This window comes from Austrofundulus limnaeus, unplaced genomic scaffold (assembly GCF_001266775.1).
Source record: "Austrofundulus limnaeus strain Quisiro unplaced genomic scaffold, Austrofundulus_limnaeus-1.0 Scaffold53, whole genome shotgun sequence".
Lineage (NCBI taxonomy): Eukaryota > Metazoa > Chordata > Actinopteri > Cyprinodontiformes > Rivulidae > Austrofundulus > Austrofundulus limnaeus.
The window spans coordinates 1,035,261-1,041,187 of NW_013952455.1; positions in this window are offsets into that span (position 1 = coordinate 1,035,261).

Consider the following 5,927-nt stretch of genomic DNA (forward strand, 5'->3'; position numbering starts at 1 on the left):
ATTTTGGGTGGGGGTTTGAAGGGCTGGACAGAAGTCCCCCACTGGGCCACATTTGGCCCGCAGACCTTGAATATTACACGTTTGTTCACATAATGCTACTTATGGATTATATTTTTTCTCCATTTTGTTTTGATACTTTTGGCTCTTAGCTGGTTTGTTCCTACTTTTTGTTTGCATATTACTACTTTTGGCTTTTAACTAGCATTTTTCTGCATTTACCTTCTTTTGGCTCTTAGCTACATAGAAGATGTTACAGCCTACAGCTGGAGGTTAATGACAGCTACCACCCACACAAAAACTTGGCTCAGTATTTCCAGAAGTTACTGAGTTTTAGCTATATTTGGGTTAGTTGTGTAGATTTTTATTACTGTAATTTTGTGGGCATAGATCAGATTTTTTCTTGCTCTTTTTTTTTCTTTTTAACTGAAGATGATACAAAATAGTACGGCCTATATTTTAAGAGAAATAAAAACCCTGTGCATAACACTAGTGTTGACTTCACTTCATTGGCTTCCTGCCTGTTACAAGATTGATTCATAGATTTTGTTGCCAGTTTTTAAGGTTCCTAATGATAAAGTGGTGTGCTTCATCTTGTTTTCAAGATCTTATACTTTTTACACTTTGAGGTCAAACGACCCGCTGCTGAAAGAGGTTCTAAGATCCAAACATGTACTGTTAGCAGATCACACCTTTTGCAGTTGCTGCTCCTGATAACTCTCTGTATAATCTGCTCCAAGTTTTTCAAAATGTAAGGAGCTTTTTTAGGACCTACTTCTACTTACTGGCATTTGACTTGACTAGAGCTAGAAATCATAACTTTTTGAGTGTATTTTAAGGAATGTGTTCAATATATTAAATGTCTATTATATTTAATAACTGTAGCATCAGTRATTTTTGAAGTATATTTTCATTATTCTTTGTTTTGTGATTTTTTTTTTGCTCTTCCCTTCAACCTTTGTTGAGTAAAGTGCTATATAAATAAAATTGGCTATGATTGAGTGATTGACAGGTAGCTTGCAGCATATTTATGCGAAAGGCAACAGGGTAATAAATGGTCAGAAATGGTGTGTCTGCTCTTTCCACCTGGCCCTTCCAAAGAAAATGTTCCTTCCATGTCAGCCCAGTAAAATCCTGCATCTTGATACTCTTTGACAAATAATAAAACCATGATAAATGGTGGCGCAGTCCCACCTCGTCAGAGCCTTTCTGCAATGAGTCGAGCAGCACCACTTCCTCCCTTCTCCCCGCTACTACTTCAGTGGAGTACACGGACTCGACTCCTGCTGCTGCCCGGGGAGCTGAGCTGTGTAATCCCTCAGCGGATAAGGAGAGATTTGGGATGCAGAGATCCCYGCTGAAGCTGCCAGTCCGCTTGCTGGGGAAATTCAGTGGCTGGAAATCCCATGGGATTGGATTAGGATAGATACGGAGCCAGTCACTGAGAAGTTGCTGTCAGGGAGCCGTGATGCTCACCGCAAACATCCCTGTCCTATCATCATCCTGACGACTCTCCATTGACATCATTTATTCCCTGCAGCCACAACCTTAATGATCAACTAAAGGCCTAACCCTGACCTCAATTTAACTTAACTCTAACCCCGACCGTGAAAGCAAATCTTGATGCTCAAAAAGCTATTAAAATCTGTGTGATTTGACATTTTGCCTCTCACACACATGCACACACACTGAGTGAAAAGAAAGAGCTCTTGAATGGGCAGGCTGTGAGTCTTTCCTTCACTTGTGCAACAGTAACAGCAGCTCCTGTTTTGTGATGCTGATAAAAGACTATTTTAAAAGGAACAAAAAAAAGGAACAAAAAACAAGACGGGCCAGCACAATTATATTTTCCAGGGAAGGCGAGGTGGGGGCCAAGAATTAATCACAGAAAATGTCGATCATTCTGGCCAGAATTTAAATGCGAGACCATCTGTAATTTTGAAAAGTTAATTAGCCTGATGCGCAACGCGGTCGTGTTCAGGGCAAACGGCTCCAAAGTGGAGCTCTCCAGGCAGCCTGCCACAGCCTAATGAGTGTCTCCCGGTGTGCAGGTTTATCATTTGAACACTTTGGTGAAGGTTACATTTGAATAATTTCCAAGCTTTAGTTAGAGATATTGTTTAATGTGCTTATTAATGGAATTAGGACTCAGAGACAAAGGAGGAAACCGAGGAGTTAACGATCCAAGTTGTTTGGATTTGGCAGGCAGTTTGAAGCTCTGTTTCTTTTAGAAATCTGCCGCTACATTTTTAACATGAATATTAGTTCACTCGCAGGGTGTCAGTGTGTAAGCAGTGAAGCATCATTATGACAATTTGTCACCATTTTTCATTTGCTACTCCTGCAGCTTGAGAAATCCAAAAGAAAATTAGCGTGTGGCTCAACGGGAATAGTCTTCTACATGTAACTTTTAACGAGTCGCAGAAAATTGGACTTTACATGACTGAATTTGCATTTTGATATAYTGTATTTGACAGGTTTTTTTTTTCGGGATGCAAACATTCTCATTGACTTTCAAGTATCTGAAGTTAGAATTGTCTRTTGGAAAGTGGAAGGAAAAGTTTTTAAATTTATATATCTTACAGAAAACACTGTAAAAACGGGAGCATAGGGTACTGATGTTGCCCTGTGGTTAAGAATGACATTCATGAAAGATGTTTGGTTCCCTCTTCATATGCATTTAATACACATGAAAAAAATACTGAATTACTGTGCAGACATTATATTATGGAACATAGGTACTGGAAAACAGTACCTTAAGTTGCCAGGATTGGTACACAGAGCTCCTCCACCCTGACACTCAGCACTGGCTCCCCCCAGGGCTGTGTTCTGAGCCCACTTCTGATCACCATCTACACCCATGACTGCACCCCCTCTCACTCTACCAACACATCATCAAATATGCAGACGGCACTACTCTGGTGGGACTTGTAACTGGTGGAGATGGGTCAGCMGACAAAGATGATGTGCAGTTGGCAGTGTGGTGTGCCAGGAACAACCTGTCACTCAACACCCAAAAAGCCAAGGAGATGGTCATAGACTACAGGAAGAGCAAGGCTGCCCCTGAACCACTCTACATCAATTGCGACAGCGTGGAGAGAGTCCCCCACTTCAAATTCTTGTGGACCTACATCTCAGCAAACCTCTTCTGGTTGGTCAACACCACAGCATAAGGCCCAGCAGCGACTCCACTTCATGAGAGTACTCAGACTGAACAACTTGGAGACTAAGCTGTTGGTAACCTTCTATTGCTCCGCCATAGAGAGAACGTGCTTTCAAATGCCATCATTGTATGGTATGCTKGCTCCACCACTGCTGACAAGAGGAAGCTACAGGGGGCGATCAGGACTGCTAAGAAAATAACTGGTTGTCCTCTCCCCTCCCTCGAAAATATCACCAGCACAAGCTGTCTAAAGTATAAAGATCATAAAAGACCACCTCCATCCTGGTCACCACCTGTTCATCCTGCTGCCCTCTGGCAGAAGGTACAGGAACAGACTCAAAAACAGTTTCTTCCCATGGTCCATCCAGAGCACCAGCCAAACATCGTAAGATCAATAACTACTTATTATTGGTTTTGTCACTGTATGTMTACTGTATATATTTCTGTTGTTCTACATGTCGTTCTATGTTCAATTTGTTGYACAGGCTTGTGCAATGCCAATGAAGACCATTCTTTTCTATTCTATTCTGAACATCTTTAGTGTTATCCACTGCTGAATGTGAAGCTGATGGGTTTACTTGGGTGTGGGTGCATGTAGTGTTTGTTTGACTGTACATCATAAACCAGTTGACATATTTCATAAAACATTGGGTGAACTTCTACAACTGAATAACTTTTTGAGTCAGTCCCATTCAAGATGGGTGTCACAGTTAAGCAACATTAGCCAAAACAAACATTTCTAAGACTGAGCCTTTTCGACAGCTTTTAAGCTCAAACTTGGTGTGTAGCTGAGACTGATACCCAACTGAATGAGTACGATTTTTTTTAACTTTGCCATTAACTACTGAAGTCAGCTGTGTCTGTTTGTAAGCAAAATATCTTGTGACCCACTGAATTGATTTTAATAAAACACTCACTGAATGTACATCTAAAACTGAAGTTTGGACCCATTTTACGATGGCACTAATTGRCCTTATGAAACACAAAAAATGATGGTAACCCTGCAGGTTTTGGAGATAATGAGTTAAAATTGGTGTGACTGTAGCTGAGGCTCATCGCTTATAAATACTAAGCAATAAACATTGTTTTAAGATCTGTGTCTAAAACTTTTTCATTGAAATATGGTGTCAACCCTATTTGTCTGTTAGCAAAATATGTCATGAACCGATGAACACATACAAATAAAAATTCTCAGAAATTAGTCATTGGATGAGTCACCTCAGTTTAAGAGGACTGCTGCAGCTAATCAGCATTATCCAATACAAAATGTGTACAACATAGCCAGATTTACATGCACTGACATACTATTTGAAGTGGTAGCTGAGTTAGTGAACACTTCCTGTCTGTTAGGAAATTAGCTTCTGAATTGTTGCATGGGTTTTAATGAAGTTTCAGCAAGAAAATACTAGATGTACAACAAGTTGGGATTTGGAGTCAACTTATTTCAATATGGCTGCCACAACAAATCTAACTCTTGCCAACCCCAAAAGTTGCAGATTATCTAGCAAATAATGGCAGTGTTGTATTAACACTGCTGGTGTTGATTTAACACTTAACCGTGTCAAATCAACACTAAACCACATTCATTTAACACTGCATAGGATAATAGTTGTGTGGTGATAGCTGAGAGTCATCCTCAGCACAGAGCATATCATATGAGATGCTGTGGTTGTGGCGGCCATCTAAAAGTGGACATATGTTTATAAATCCTTCTCTTTCCCATTTAAATCCTTCAGTTGGGATCTTTTTAAAAATGAACTGCAATGCTTTGGTCTAAATTCCTCCACAGGAGCCTCTTTCACCCTTTTTCTGAGRTAAAACTCATTTTGAGGCTGTCTCTAAATCCAAACAAGATGCTTCACCCGCCCCCCTCCAGCTTCCAAACATGTCCATTTCAGTTAAAAACAGGGGTTTACTACTTTCTAGCAGCGCAGAAACGTTTCATTTRCAAAAGAATAAAAAGATGGCAACAAAAGAAGACTTGTCCACCCAGCCTTACATGTTGGAGCCRCAGGGTMTGACCCAGAGCCATGAAAACAACCAAACTGCAGTTTGTAAGAGCAGACCTTATTTGGCAGTTCTRTAGCAATAATTTGACACAATAGTTTAGAAAATGTCTTAGAAAATATGGAAAGCTGAACAGGATGAAAAACATGACCCAAACAGAACATAAAGATATCAATGCAGCATCGGAACAAACTTATCTGCGCTCCTAAAACAACAAAATGTATTTAATGGCTAATGCCATGGGGGTGGGGGGGTATATTTATATACCGTATATATTTTACCATACCATATTTTATCTAATTTATTACATCCTAAAGCTGAAGTACTAATTGAGTTCTAGAATAAGAGAAGCAGTTTCTTATGTCTTTTATTCCATTCGTTTTTATTTTATTTTTGGTCAGTTGGAGCTTATCTTGACTAAAAGTTGACGAAAGTTGAAATTTCACGTGGTAGGTGGTACCATTTTTAATGTCTTTAAAAATGTTCCAGTTTATTATTATTGTTCTTTTCATTATTGCTGTTGTTGGTTATCAGACCAACGCCCAGTCCCTGTGCCGGTGTCTGAACCGTCTCCAGTCCCGCTCTGTGCGCATCTGTGTGAGGCTGCGCGCTTTTCTCCTCCGTGAATCCAGAACCTCCGCCGCGCCCCTTTGACCACGCTTGATTCGCAACAATAGGGAGGGGGGACAGGGTAGATGGAAAGAGAGAGACGAAGAGAGAGAGAGAGAGAGAGAGAGAGAGAGAGAGAGAGAGAGAGAGA